Here is a 15,500-nt window from a genome sequence, read left to right as displayed (position 1 = left end):
AAGTAATTTTCTTTCAACAACCCCAAAAGAAGATGGCCACTCAAACATAAAAATAACAAGAAGCAACAATCACTATTCCTCAATATCTCTTAACATCAGTGGCTTAAATTCCCCAATAGAAAGACATAGACTGACAGACTGGATACATAAACAGTATTTTTCTGTATACAGGAAATGCACCTCAGTGACAAAGACAGATACTACCTCAGAGTAAAAGGCTGGAAAAAATTTCCAAGCAAATGGTCTCAAGAAACAAGCTGGAGTAGCCATTCTAATACCAAATAAGATTGACTTTCAAGCAAAAGTTATCAAAAATGGTAAGGACATTTCATACTCATCAAAGGAAAAATCTACCAAAATGAACTCTCAATTCTGAACATCTATGCTCCAAATGCAAGGGGACCCATATTTATAAAAGAAACTTTACTAAAGTTAAAAGAGCACATTGTAGTTTACACAATAACAGTGAGAGACGTGAACACCCCACTCTCAACAATGAACAGATCATGGAAACACAAACTAAACAGAGACAGAAGTTATGGACCAAATGGATTTAACAGATATCTATAGAACATTTCTTCCTAAAACAAAAGAATATACCTTCTTCTCAGCACCTCATGGTACCTTCTCCAAAATTCACCATATAATTGGTCACAAAACAGGCCTCAACAGATATGAGAAGATTGAAATAATCCCATGCATCCTTGATGATCACCACAGACTAAGGCTGGTCTTTAATAGCAACAAATACAACAGAGAGCCCACATATACATGGAAGCTGAACAATGATCTACTCAATGACAACTTGGTCAAGGAAGAAATAAAGAAAGACATTAAAGGCTTTTTAGAATTTAGTGAAAATGAAGACCCAACATACCCAAACTTATGGGACACAGTGAAAGCAGTGCTAAGAGAAAAACTCATAGCTCAGAGTGCCTCCAAAAAGTAACTGGAGAGAGCATACACTAGCAGTTTAACAGCACACCTGAAAGCTCTAGAACAACAACAACAAAAAAGCAAATAAACTCAAGAGGAATGAATAGATGGCAGGAAATACTCAAACTCAGGGCTCAAATCAACCAAGTAGAAAGAAAAGGAACTATACAAAACATCAAAGAAAAAAAAAATACAGGAGCTGGTACTTTGAAAAAATTAACAAGATAGATAAACCCTTACACAGACTAACCAGAGGGCACAGAGGCAGTACCCAAATTAACAAAATCAGAAATGAAAAGGAATACATAACAACAGAAACTGAGGAAATTCAAAAAAAATCATCAGATCCTACTACAAAAGCCTATTATCAACAAAACTGGAAAATCTGGATGAAATGAACAATTTTCTAGACAGATACCAAATACCAAAGTTAAATCAGGATCAGATAAACTATCTAAATAGTCCCATAATCCAACCCCCCCCAAATAAAACAGTCATTAAAAGTCTCCTAACCAAAAAAGGCCCAGGACCAGATGAGTTTAGTGCAGAATTCTATCAGACCTTCAAAGAAGACCTAATACCAATACTCTTCAAACTATTCCACAAAATTGAAACAGAAGGGACACTACCCAATTCAATCTATGAAGCCATAGTTATGTTACATATTCTCCAGCTTGGAGATTGAATGGTTTCTCTCTAAGCAGGAACTTGTTTCCTTTCATAGAGGACTTCATAAGAGATTTTTTTCTACTTCTATCATATTTAGTGTTCCAAATAGATTTTTAAAACTGGTTGAGTGAATATTACTTTACTTTACTTTACTTTACTTTACTTTACTTTACTTTACTGTTAACTATTATAAATTATTTTGATGACAAAAGAAGCTAGAAAGAAGGCAGGGCCAGAAGGATTTTGTTTATTTGCTTCAGGTTTTTTTTTTAAATGTTGTTGTCTAAACTTTATCTTTATTTTATTGTCTTGGTTCCTATTTGTCCTCAAGTCTCACATAGGATCTCAATTTAGAAAATGTATATCTCTATATCTCTATCTCAATATCTATGGAGAGAGAGAGAGAGAGAGAGAGAGAGAGAGAGAGAGAGAGAGAGAGAGAGAGAGAGAGAGAATAGATTTATTGGGATTATTTCTAGGCTGCAGTCCAGCTAATCCAACAATGACTAACTATGAATTTTTCAAGAATCTAGTCATTGTTCCGTCCCACAAGACTGGATGTCTCAGCTGATCTTCTGTATACACTGGAATTCCAAAGAAGTGGACTCCAGTCCCATTGAAGAAATGGATGTGTTAGAAAAGTTAAGGCAAGGAGCCAAAGAGCAAAAGCTTCCTTCTTCTATGTCCTTATATAGACTTCCAGCAAAAGGTGAAACCTAGACTAAAGGTGTGCCTTCCTACTTCAAGATCAGAATCAAAGGTGTATCTTTTCCTACCACAAAGGTGCAGACTAGAAGTGGAGTCACCCACTTCAAACCAACCCCCCCCCAAAAAAATCTCTAACAATTGTGCCCTACATTTGTGGATTGTAGTTCTTTCCAGATATAGTCAAGTTGACAACCTATAGTAGCCATCACAAGTCCACCCTTTATCTTCTTGATACACAATCATATCTCCTCATGTCATGAATAATTTCCAAATGAAAACAATAACCATGTAATAATAACAAACAAAATATGACTATCCCACATACAATCATAAGAGCATTATATGTTTAACCAGGTCATAATTATATCTAACAGTATATAACTATCCCTAATACAACTATTAATGCACTATAAATTTAGAATAGATAGCAATGTCACTGGGGGACATTCTTTTAGTATCTCAAATTTAAGTATGATTACCACTGATATTCTTTTAACTTATGTTACAACATGTGATAATGAAATTGAAAGAAAACACAAATATCTGTACAAACGTATTCTTAATAGATACGGCAGAAGCACTTATTTACTGTAATGCTCATTTCTGCAACTGGCCACATGGCCTAAAGCTTGTATTTATAACTACCTTCCTCTACTACCAATTCTGTATTACCCCCACTCTCAGCAAGCAGGTCTTGGCTCTTTTCCTGGAGGAGTGACCCATACCTCCATACCAGTGATGGGTCTGTGCTCTTTGTCATCCTGCCTGGATTAGGTTGTAGTAGTCTCCCATTGACTTTAATCACAGGACATGGTAGCACCAAGAGATGACTTAAAGCATCTCCTACACTGGAGACATGACTTCTCTCGCCTCGATGTGAAGAAGCAATCCAATTTCCCCTTTGTAATCTGGATCATTGACTCTTCCAAAGACTGATATCAGAGGCAGACTATTCTTCCCCTGAGATAAAAGGCCAAATGATAAATTATTCATTTCTATGCTGATTTTAAATGAATAGCTTGCCAGAGATACAATAAACTGTGAAGATGAAAGCAGGCAAGAGACAGAAGTGGACAGACTCCTAAGTCCTTATGGAACTGTACTTCCAAACTCTGAGAGACACGGTAGTTCAGATGTTGCCTGTGTCCCATAATTCCAGATGCTCAAATACAAAGTAGTGTTTTATGTATTTTCTTTTGAAAACTGACCAGATGTTTTCAAATATCCAGATGTTCTCCCTGCTATAACCCAAACAACTCCATTTCTTTCCCTTGTTTTATTACGATATATGATATCAGAAAAAGAGATCTCAAGCTTACTTGTAAATTACATAAAGATGGAGACACAAAGCTTTAACCAACTGATACTGCCTAGTTTTATGTCAACTTGACACAACCTAGAGTAATCTGAGAGAAAGGCGCCTCAATTGAAAAAATGCCTCCAGAAAGTTAGGCTGTACACAAGCCTCTAGAACATTTCTTAATGTGGGGGAGAGGCCAGTCCATTATGGGTGGTGCCATCCCTAGGATGATGGTCCTGGGCTCTATAAGAATGCAGGCAGTGAGAGTCATGAGGAGTAAGCCATTAAGCAGCATTTCTCCATGGCTTCTACATCAGTTCCTGCCACCAGGTCCCTGCCCTGCTAAAGTTCCTGTGTTGATCTTCTCTGATGATAAACTGTGATGTAGAAGTGTAAGCCAAATAAACACTTTCTTCCCCAAGTAGCATTGCTCATAATGTTTCATCACAGCAAGAGTAACTCTAGCTAACAAACCTAAGGCATGACTGAAAGGCAAGAGGAAGAAAAGGATCCAGAAGATATACACAAGACTTGTGATGTAGTCAAAAAATTCAACCACTCCAAAGAGGTCCTCAGTCAGCATGATTTCAACTGTCCGCCAGTAGTATTCTGAAGGGGCACTCCTACCTAAGTGTTCCCACCCTTCTTGACCATGGTGGATAATCAGCAGCCTTTTCCAAAATATGCCAATCACTTAAAATCTCCAAGCCAAAGCATTAGTATGCTTTCCATTCCTATAACAAATATTCAATATAAATCAACATACAAAAATGAAAGGCTTATTTTGATTGACAGATTTTTGAAGATTTCAGTTCATGGCCAACAGGCTCCATTGCTTTGGGCTTAAAGAAATCCAATGAATTATAACAGGTACATGAAATAAAGGAGGCTCAATCATGCCATGAGTGGATGTGAAAGAGAAAGAGTAAAGGACCACAATCACCCTCACAAAAAGACCCCCAAAATCTAAACTCCTCCCAGTAGGCTCCGAGTCACTGCAGTTTTCCATCACCTCCTAAGGATCACAGCCTGGGCTTGGGGATGGCTCAGTAGGTAAATGCACGGGGCAGACAAGCCTGAAAGACCTTTGTTCAATCACCACAAGGAGAGAACCAAATCTAAAAAATGGTCTTCTTTCATAAATAAGGCTGCTACGAACATAGTGGAGCATGTGTCCTTATTACCGGTTGGGACATCTTCTGGATATATGCCCAGGAGAGGTATTGCTGGATCTTCCGGTAGTACTATGTCCAATTTTCTGAGGAACTGCCAGACTGATTTCCAAAGTGGTTGTACAAGCTTGCAATCCCACCAACAATGGAGGAGTGTTCCTCTTTCTCCACATCCTCGCCAGCATCTGCTGTCACCGGAATTTTTGTTTTTTGTTTTTTTATTATTTATTTTTATTACATATTTTCCTCAATTACATTTCCAATGTTATCCCAAAAGTCCCCCATACCCTCCCCCGACTTCCCTACCCACTTATTCCCTTTTTTTTTTTGCCCTGGCGTTCCCCTGTACTGGGGCATATACAGTTTGCGTGTCCAATGGGCCTCTCTTTCCAGTGATGGTCGACTAGGCCATCTTTTGATACATATGCAGCTAGAGTCAAGAGCTCCGGGGTACTGGTTAGTTCATAATGTTGTTCCACCTATATGGTTGCAGATCCCTTTAGCTCCTTGGGTACTTTCACTACCTCCTCCATTGGGGGCCCTGTGATCCATCCAATAGCTGACTGTGAGCATCCACTTCTGTGTTTGCTAGGCCCCGGCATAGTCTCACAAGAGACAGCTACATCTGGGTCCTTTCAATAAAATCTTGCTAGTATATGCAATGGTGTCAGCGTTTGGATGCTGATTATGGGGTGGATCCCTGGATATGGCAGTCTCTACATGGTCCATTCTTTCGTCTCAGCTCCAAACATTGTCTCTGTAACTCCTTCCATGGGTGTTTTGTTCCCACTTCTAAGGAGGGGCATAGTGTCCACACTTCAGTCTTCATTCTTCTTGAGTTTCATGTGTTTAGCAAATTGTATCTTATATCTTGGGTATCCTAGGTTTTGGGCTATTATCCACTTATCAGTGAGTACATATTGTGTGAGTTCCTTTGTGAATGTGTTACCTCACTCAGGATGATGCCCTCCAGGTCCATCCATTTGGCCAGGAATTTCATAAATTCATTCTTTTTAATAGCTGAGTAGTACTGCATTGTGTAAATGTACCACATTTTCTGTATCCATTCCTCTGTTGAGGGGCATCTCTGTTCTTTCCAGCTTCTGGCTATTATAAATAAGGCTGCTATGAACATAGTGGAGCATGTGTCCTTATTCCCGGTTGGGACATCTTCTGTATATATGCCCAGGAGAGGTATTGCTGGATCCTCCGGTAGTACTATGTCCAATTTTCTGAGGAACCGCCAGACTGATTTCCAGAGTGGTTGTACAAGCCTGCAATCCCACCAACAATGGAGGAGTGTTCCTCTTTCTCCACATCCACGCCAGCACCTGCTGTCACCTGAATTTTTGATCTTAGCCATTCTGACTGGTGTGAGGTGGAATCTCAAGGTTGTTTTGATTTGTATTTCCCTGATGATTAAGGATGTTGAACATTTTTTCAGGTGCTTCGTAGCCATTCGGTATTCCTCAGTTGAGAATTCTTTGTTTAGCTCTGTACACCCCAGATGTCCCTCAACAGAGGAATGGATACAGAAAATTTGGTACATTTACACAATGGAGTACTACTCAGCTATTAAAAACAATGAATTTATGAAATTCTTGGGCAAATGGATGGATCTGAAGGATATCATCCTTAGTGAGGTAACCCAATCACAAAAGAAGTCACTTGATATGCACTCACTGATAAGTGGATATTAGCCCAGAAACTTAGAATACCCAATATACAACTTCCAAAACACAAGAAAATCAAGAAGAAGGAAGACCAACATGTGGATACTTCACTCCTCCTTAGAATAGGGAACAAAGTACCCATGGAAGGAGTTACAGAGACAAAGTTTGGAACTAAGATGAAAGGATGGACCATCCAGAGACTGTCCCACCCGGGGATCTGTCCCATAATCAGCCACCAAACCCAGACACTATTGCATATGTCAGCAAGATTTTTCTAAAAGGACCCTGTCTCGTGTGAGGCTATGCCAGTGCCTGGCAAATACAGAAGTGGATGCCCACAGTCATCTATAGGATGGAACACAGGGCCTCCAAAAGATGAGCTAGAGAAAGTACCCAAGGAGATGAAGGGGTCTGCAACCCTATAGGTGGAACAACAATATGAACTAACCAGTACCCCCAGAGCTCGTGTCTCTAGCTGCATATGTAGCAGAAGATGGCCTAGTCAGCCATCATTGGGAAGAGAGGCCCCTAGGTCTTGCAAACTTTATATGCCTCAGTACAGGGGAACACCAGGGCCAGGAAGTGGGAGTGGGTGGGTAGGGGAGCAGGGCGGGAAGAGGGTATAGGGAACTTTCGGGAAAACATTTGAAATGTAAATAAAGAAAATATCTAATAAAAAATAAATTAAAAAAAAGAAAATGGTCTTCTGACACAAAAATACTGTGATATATGTGTGCACATGCGTGTGTGCGCGCGCGTACACACACACACACACACACACACACACCAAATAAATAAATAGATAGAATGATAACTTAATACTACTATATTTATTATTATCCATATTGTACCAGTTTATTCTAATTCATTTGCCTAAAATATTTCCCTCTCAAATCAAATCCAGCTCAGCCTTTCACACTCAGTTTCCCAGATGCCCCAGCTGGAAGTAGTCCTTTGCTGTCTTCTGTCCACACATTCTGTGCCCAGCTCCTTCTAGAGCATTGGGTAGGTGACCACTGCCTATGGAAAGTTATCTTGATCTGGAAGCAAAATTCTTCCAGCAACCTCTGTTCCTTCATTGAAGGCCTTCCTGTTTGCAGCAGCATGTTTTGTACTTGTCTTATTGCCTCCCACAAATAGGAAATGCTAGAAGGATGTTCAGGTTAGATTTTGTTGTCAACTTGACACAACCTGCATGTCTCTGGGAAGAGCAACCTCAACTGAAAAGTTGCCTTGATCAGGTCAACTACGGCCATACTTTGAGGAAGTGCCCTGACTGATGATTGATACGGGAGGCCCCTTCCCACTATGGGTAGCACCATCCCTAGGCAGGTAGATATGGGTTATTTGGGAAAACTAGCTGAGCATGAACCAGAGACAAAGCCAGGATAGTAGCATTCTTCTATAGGTTCTGCTCCTGTCCCTGCTGGAGTTTTTTTGGTGATACACTGTGACCTAGATGCACAGGTTGAAATGAACTGTTTGCTCCCCTAAGTTGAATAGTTGAACTTAGCTAGCATGTTCTATGTCAACAACAGCAATATAACTAACACAATAGGCAAAAATCTAATACACACACACACATACACACATATGCACACACATTATATCTATATATATGTGTGTATATATAAATATATGTATGTATCTATACATACATATACCTATACATATATAGGTATATATAGAAATATATGTGTGTATGTACATTCATGTGTGTATATATATATATATATATATATATGTGTGTGTGTGTGTGTGTGTATTCCTCCCCTAAAGAAAACATGAAGATGAAGCTATCAGAAATGGTGGATTGGTGTTTTTATAAGTTTCATCTATACTAATTTGCTTTAAATTGCTGTTATAAACACCATGATCAAAAACAACTAGGGGAGAAAAGGATTTTTTGGCATACAGGCTTGAATCCACCATGGAGGAGGGTCAAGGCAGGACCTCAAGCAGCAACCTGGAGGCTGGAACTCAGGCAGTGGAGGCCATGGAGGAATGCTGTTCACCAGTTTACTCCTATGCTCTACTCAGTCAGTTTAATCCTTTACATAACCAATGACCATCTACCTAGGGAGTGCACTACCCATAGTGGGGTGAGCCCTCTTGTAGCAATCAAGAAAATTCCTCAAGGACTCCGTTACAGGCCAATCTGATAGAGGAATTCTTGAACTAAGATTTCCTCTTCTAAGAGGAGTTCAATTGTATTAAGTTGACCAAAACCTCTCAATAACAAAATAAACACCAGTAACTAGTATATGAAGGAACGCAGCATTCGTGGATGCTAAGGCTTTTTGGTGATGCATGAGACTACCTGTGAGTTACATATGCATCTGAAAGTCCCCACTACCCACACACCTCACTATAAATAAACTCACTGATATCTCTGGAGCAGCAGCAGTGTCAACAGTGGAGAGAGTGAGTTCCAGAGGCCAGGAGGAAACCTCACTGATGGCAAACCAGCAGCAACCCTATCTGAAGGAGCCAGTTTTTTGCCTCAACCAGTAAGAAACATGTTTTCTGCAGAGATCTCAAGCCACCCCTTCAGGACCCAGAGTGCCAGCACCACCAAAAGGACTGATTTCTAGACCCAGAACTATTTTATAAATACTTTCTTTTTGTGCACAGATTAATCTCTTTTTCTTTTCAAACATTCATTGACTATTGATAATTTCATTGCATTGTCTCTTTTCCCTGGAGAGTCCAGTCTTTGATCATGTTAATGAGGGCTATCAACTCGTGACTATGAAGTCTCCTTTTAGATGTTCACATATCTTTCCCTAGTTCTCTGTGTAGAATAGCATAGCACTACACTTTCCTGGGGAATTGTTTCTGTCCAGCTCCCGGGGAGACATTTCGGTAGGATGCTGGCTCCCAGTTTGGTCATGAGACTGACACTCCCAGTGGGATCTCCTTAGAGTAAGACTAGTATCTTTCCAATGAGTCTTAGCCTTCCACAAGCCAAGAGGAGGATGGGACAATGATGGAAAGAATATTATGCAGCAAACTGCCTCAATACCATCAGCACCCTCCCCAACCTGATAAGTGAGTCTTCTTAGATAATATTTCATCAATGAAAAGAAAGTTTTATTCAGCTGAGATACATCATTTCCAGAACTAGGGGTAGGGAAGCAGGTTGGCCTTCTAGATCAGAGCAGGAGTATAAGTCAGCCTGAGAAGATGAGTCACAGTGAATTGAACTTGGGATTCTTCCACCAAGTTCTGGCTCTCATTAGGATTCTTTCTTGAGCCTGATAAAGGTTGAGTCTTTCACTGAGAGTCAAGTGTCTCCAGCTGTCTGGAAAACACTGCGAGATCAAGGACCCAGGCAGTCCTTGACATCTAATGGGTACCACTTTGAGGCAAGTCCACTCCAAAGTTCTGTGGGTCCTTTAACCTTTTAAGTCCGTTGGTGGGAGGGGCCTTCCTAACCTCTCTCCTTTTATCTATTCTCTGTCTCCCCTTTCTCCTTTGCTTCCTTGACCATACAATGGTGGGTTATACCAAACCCACAAATTCCAAGCTATATGTAGCACCGAGTGGCTGTTTGTCCCTAAAATACCACGTCGCTGACTACAGCAAACACTAATTACAAGCTTTATCTAATCACTGTTGTGTGACCGGTCATTTTTGGTTTCCAAAAATGACAATGAGTGGCATGCTTCTGCAGCTGGTGGGGTTTCAGATCTCAAGTGCACACAGATGTGCATGGAATTGAGCACCCCAAGTGACCAACTCAGAAAGGGAAATGGGACAAAGAAGAGAGGAAGCACAGAGAGGCAGGTTTTGCTGCTAAAGACCTCACGAACAGTTCAGGCTTGCCATGTTGTACTAACCCCACCCAGAAAATGCAAGTCAGCATTCTTCTCCCTGATATGCACTCTGCTAATGCAATTGGTGACACCAGAGATGCCACTGAATGACCATACCACAGACTGGAGGAAATAAAGTTTGTCTCTAATTTGTTGACTAGTTTGGGGTTTACAATCAGTTGTTTCTTCCTCAGTGATCCCTTCTTTCTTCCCAAAAAAGTAGAATGTAACAGTATCAAAGAAGCAATGCTGAGCATGAGGTCTGGTACCTTTGTGAGCTTATGACCATGACCTTGAGTAGGCTGGCCTACTCATTATTCTGCATGATCTTGCAAATAAGGTGGTGGCTAATAATACGCATTTGCCCTGGCCAATGAGACACGAGAATGAAGGTGGACAGGCAAAGGTTCTTGTAACCATTCAGCTGGTGTAGCCTCATCAGAACTAGCTTGAGAGCTCCTCACTCATGTTCACTGCCATGAATGTAGGCTGTCAGTTGCTCGGGAACAGGCAGAAAAAGGCCTCATGATGACCTTGGCCTGGGATCAGAGTGTCAAACACTGCCGCTCAAAATAAACCAGTATTCCACAGAGGTTCCAGAGCACATGTGCACACTTGGAAGGCAACTCCTCTCCATGTTTTAAATAGCCCAGAGATGGGCTTGAAGAAGATGCTGTGTCAAAACATAGAAGCACTTAGGAAAACAAGACCCTTTCAAACCCTACATTCCTCTCCACCATGATTCTCTTCTCACAGCAGTCCGTTGTATAGAGTAGTTGAGCTCTTGCTGTTGGCTGTGCTGTGGCAAGGGCCTGGCTTGCCAGGGCCAGCAGAGGGGAGGAGAGGCATAGAGGATCCTCGGGTGGCTGAGTGTGTAGCAACGGTGAGCCAGAGCGCAGACTGACTTTCACTTCCTTAAGCTATAAATAAAGCAGTGTTGTCCCCTTTAGCTTAATCTCGTCTTTGTACCCTCCTCTGAGTGAGTCCTTTAAGAAAAAAATGGAGTGAGAACATCAACTCTAACTCATTCCCCACCACCATCCTGAAAAGAGATGTTGATGGGCTCAGCTTGTTCCCTTCCAACTCTGCAGTTCTGCTCCGTCGAGGTCCATTCTTCCTGGCAAGTGGGTTGGAATAAGGACAGACACAGAGGAGCATTTTTGTCCTTACCTGCCATCCTATTTGAGACAAGTTCTCCTTCTGCACATGTCCATTGGAGTAAGAGTTAACCATGCATCCACGTGGCTTATCCTGTACCACACTGAGAAAGGGATATGAGCTCTGAGGCAGTACACAGGGCTGGGGAGGTAAGGGCAAAGTGCTTGCCTTGTAAGTATGAGGATCTGAAGCCACATACAGAAGTCAAGCATAATGGCATGTGGTTATAACCCTGGTGCAAGGGTGGTAGATACAGAAAGGGATTCATTGTCCAGCCAGCCTAGGCTATTCAGTGAACTCCAGGCACCAGGAAACTATCTCAACAGCCAAGGTAGACAGCTCCTGGGGAATGACATATGATACAGTCCTCTTACATACATGCATGCTTGTGTGCACGCATGTGTGGATGTACACACACACACACACACACACACACACACACACACACACACACATTCACACACCTAAACTCAGATCCTACCATAAGATATTTACACTTAAGAATTTCACATTCCACCTTCATTTCATCCTTAGGGCGATCCTATGATGTCAGTGTTTTTAGTTTCATTTTAGCCACAGTGAAACTCAGATTTAGAGATAATGTCATTCACCTGAGGCATTTCTTTGTTTCCCCCAACGGCTAGGAAACTCAAGGTCAAATGTGGCCAGAAAGAACTACTCAAACGGTTTATATTTGTTTTGCTGTCATTCTTGAGTCTGTTTTCCCTGCCCCTACTATCTTCATAATTTCTACTTTTATTTCCTATAGTTATAAAGAAACTTTAGAGCCTCTTTGGAAGAGTGAGATATCAACGTATTAGTGAGTGATAACTGGCCAGTAGCAGTCAAGATGAGAACTCAGACTATAGATGCCTCAGCCAGCTGTCGTTCCTAATGTTCTCTTGCTTACAAGTAGCCTGATGGCTTGGGAAACAGACATGTTCTATGGTGACCAAGAGACCAAAGGGAACTGAACATCTCCACAGCTGCTTGGATTCTGGCTGGGACCTGGATGGACATCAGGAAGCAAAGAAAACCTGTAGCCCTTCAGTTTATCCTGCTGGTGAGAAGTCAAGAGACCCAAGGATGGAATCTTCAAAAGAACAAAGAAAGAGAAGCTGCTGACATGGGATAATATGTCTCTCTAGGATCACTTTGGGAACAGACAAGGACTTTAAGAAAAGAAGAAAAAGCTGGGCAGTGGTGGCACATGCCTTTCATCCCAGCACTTGGGAGACAGAGGCAGGTGGATTTCTGAGTTTGAGGCCAGCCTGGTCTACAGAGTGAGTTCCAGGAAAGCCAGGGCTGTACAGAGAACCCTGTTTCAAAAAAACCAAAAGAAAAAAAAAGAAAAAAGAAAAACAAAAGAAAGAAAGGAAGAAAAAGAAAAAGGAGGGGATTAAAAAAACCAAACCAAGCTATGCCTACATAAAAATCCATAAGAACCGGCAAAAGAAAGAAAGAAAGAAAGAAAGAAAGAAAGAAAGAAAGAAAGAAAGAAAGAAAGAAAGAAAGAAAGGAAGGAAGGAAGGAAGGAAGGAAGGAAGGAAGGAAGGAAGGAAGGAAGACCAAGATTTCAGAACAAGGATAAAAGTACGCTGAAAAGAGAAGATTCCATAGCATCTTGGTTCACTGGAAGCAGCTGAGCAGCTATACAAGTGTAATGAAGCAAATACAGTGCACATAGTACATTAAGGCTTTGGAATAAGTTTAAGGTCAGATGAAGCTATAAGCTACAAATGGAGGAAAGCAACAACAGTATCACGAATAAGGGCTTAAACTGAGGGAGGCAAGTGCTGTGGGTTTCACATTTGGTTCAATTAAGGTACCCTCTGAGGATGGCCTTACTGTGCCTGTGTGGCTAAAAAGAAGACCAGGTCAGTGTGCTTCAATAATTTGGAGAAGCAAACAGGAGGCAGGATGGTATTTATATCCAATGACAATTTAATTATAAACCCAGCCCTTTCTACCCAGCTACCATTTCCCACCCAATAAAGGATATACATTTAAATGAACCCTATCCACGTAGCAAGTTGGAAACTCTATTTAGAACCAGAGAGAGTAATCCAGAGCTCAAAGGAAAAGGGAGTTCATGAGATCACATAAGAATAAAATAAGCAATGATGGAAGAGTCAGATGCCCTGGGAATTAAATCACATGATTAAGATAATGGTAATGATAACCATAACAGTGAGAGTGAAAAGTTGCAATACTCCAAGAGAACAGAAAATTAATCTGTACAAGAGAGAGGAGTACATGAGGTAATTTAGTATATTATCAAAAAAGCATCACGGGGCTGGAGACAAGCTGAGCAATTAAGAGCACTGCTGCTCAGACAGATGACCCAGGGTTGATTTCCAGCACTTACCTACCTGTAAGCTCACAACTGCACATAACTCCAGTTCTAGAGGATCAGAGGCCCTCTTCTGTCTCTGAAGGCACTGGACAAGCAGGTGGCACACAGACATTCATGCTGACAAGCACTCATTTGTAAAGTAAGAGCAAATAAATCATTAAAATTTTCTTTAAAATTAAAATAACCAATTACCTTAAAGAAAGGAAGCATCAAAAGGCACTAGAAGAACACTTAGTGCTTATTTAATTGGCTGTTTTATGCAGTTGGATCACAATTTACAGATAAGTTCCTTTGCATTGCCCTTAAATGGTAGGCAAAAGAAAACTCCAAATAAACAAAAGTGTAAAACTGCGCAAATGCATAGCAGAAATGGCATAATTAAAATACAGTACGGGGTAATACTTACGGAGAGGTAGTTCTTGGTAAGTAACAAATAAATAATGTACTCCTCCAAGCTTCAAAACCAAAGGTAAAATTCACCAACAATTTCTCTGCAGGAAATATAACTCTCTTCCAAAAAGAAAAAGAAATTAAAGTCACTAAGGTAAACAAAAGATATTTCCCCAAATATGGCACAGGTGGTATTACTTAATAACCATCCAGCACAAGAAAACCTACTGAATAAAGGGGGAAAGTTAATTAGCACAAGGCCAATTCTACCAAGAAAATAAACACATTCCAAGCTCAAGAAATAAAATACACACAGTCTAGTGACAATAAACTTTGGTTATGCTCTTGTAGGAAATAGGATTATTCACTATGGGATGAACAAGGCTAGAGAGCTAAGTACAACATGAAGACCACAGGTGAGCACAGGATTCCTGCTAAGTGAGCAGACACTCGTAACACACAAACACAGACATAAATGCACACACACACACACACACACACACACTCACACACACACACTCATATACTCACAAAAGGAGGTAACAGAGTGAAGTAATAGTTTTGTGTATTTCTCTTATTAAATCAGTAATGTTTTGATGTTTATACATATCCCACAGCATCAAATCATAATATAAAATATGTACATATATATCCATATTTTATTTATATGTAAATACCTTTACTATTATTTGTTTCATTGGCGCTGGTAAACCTGCCCCAAAACATAATCTCCAAAGTACATTAACACAAAAGAATAAGCAATTTATATGCAATGGATTATCCTTTGCCTAAATAAGTAATAAAGGAAGAAAGACATATCCAAAGGCCAGCGAGATGTCTCAGCAAGTAAAGTGACTGCTGCCAAGTTTGCTGATCTGAGTTCAGTCCCTGGGCCCTACACGTTGCCTTTCGATCTTGGCATGTGCACTTAGGTACATGCACACCTATTCACATGTGCACACAAATAAATAAATGCACAAAAAGTAGATGAATTTATAAAATTTAAAGCATTCAAATTAATGACCATGGGACATGCCTTGGTTAAATGATTAGGGAGCCATGCCCAGATGGATCATTAGGGAGACATTGTAAGATAATATTAACAGTACCATGTGGGGAATGGGAGCAGTTCACAGTTATGTCTGTAGGCCGAGGTGGCAGGAACACATCTATGGTAAAAATGGAAGAACGCTAGACAGGGCCATCAAAAAAGAGAGTTTTTATGATGCTGAATGTGCTGAGTGTTCTTCATAGTTTGAATTCCTCTCACTGTTGTGAAGTTTCCCATCTAATTTAAAACCTGGTTTAATTAAGGTATTA

The sequence above is a fragment of the Mus musculus genome, chromosome 4 (assembly GCF_000001635.26).
Source record: "Mus musculus strain C57BL/6J chromosome 4, GRCm38.p6 C57BL/6J".
Lineage (NCBI taxonomy): Eukaryota > Metazoa > Chordata > Mammalia > Rodentia > Muridae > Mus > Mus musculus.
This window is presented reverse-complemented; position numbering follows the sequence as displayed.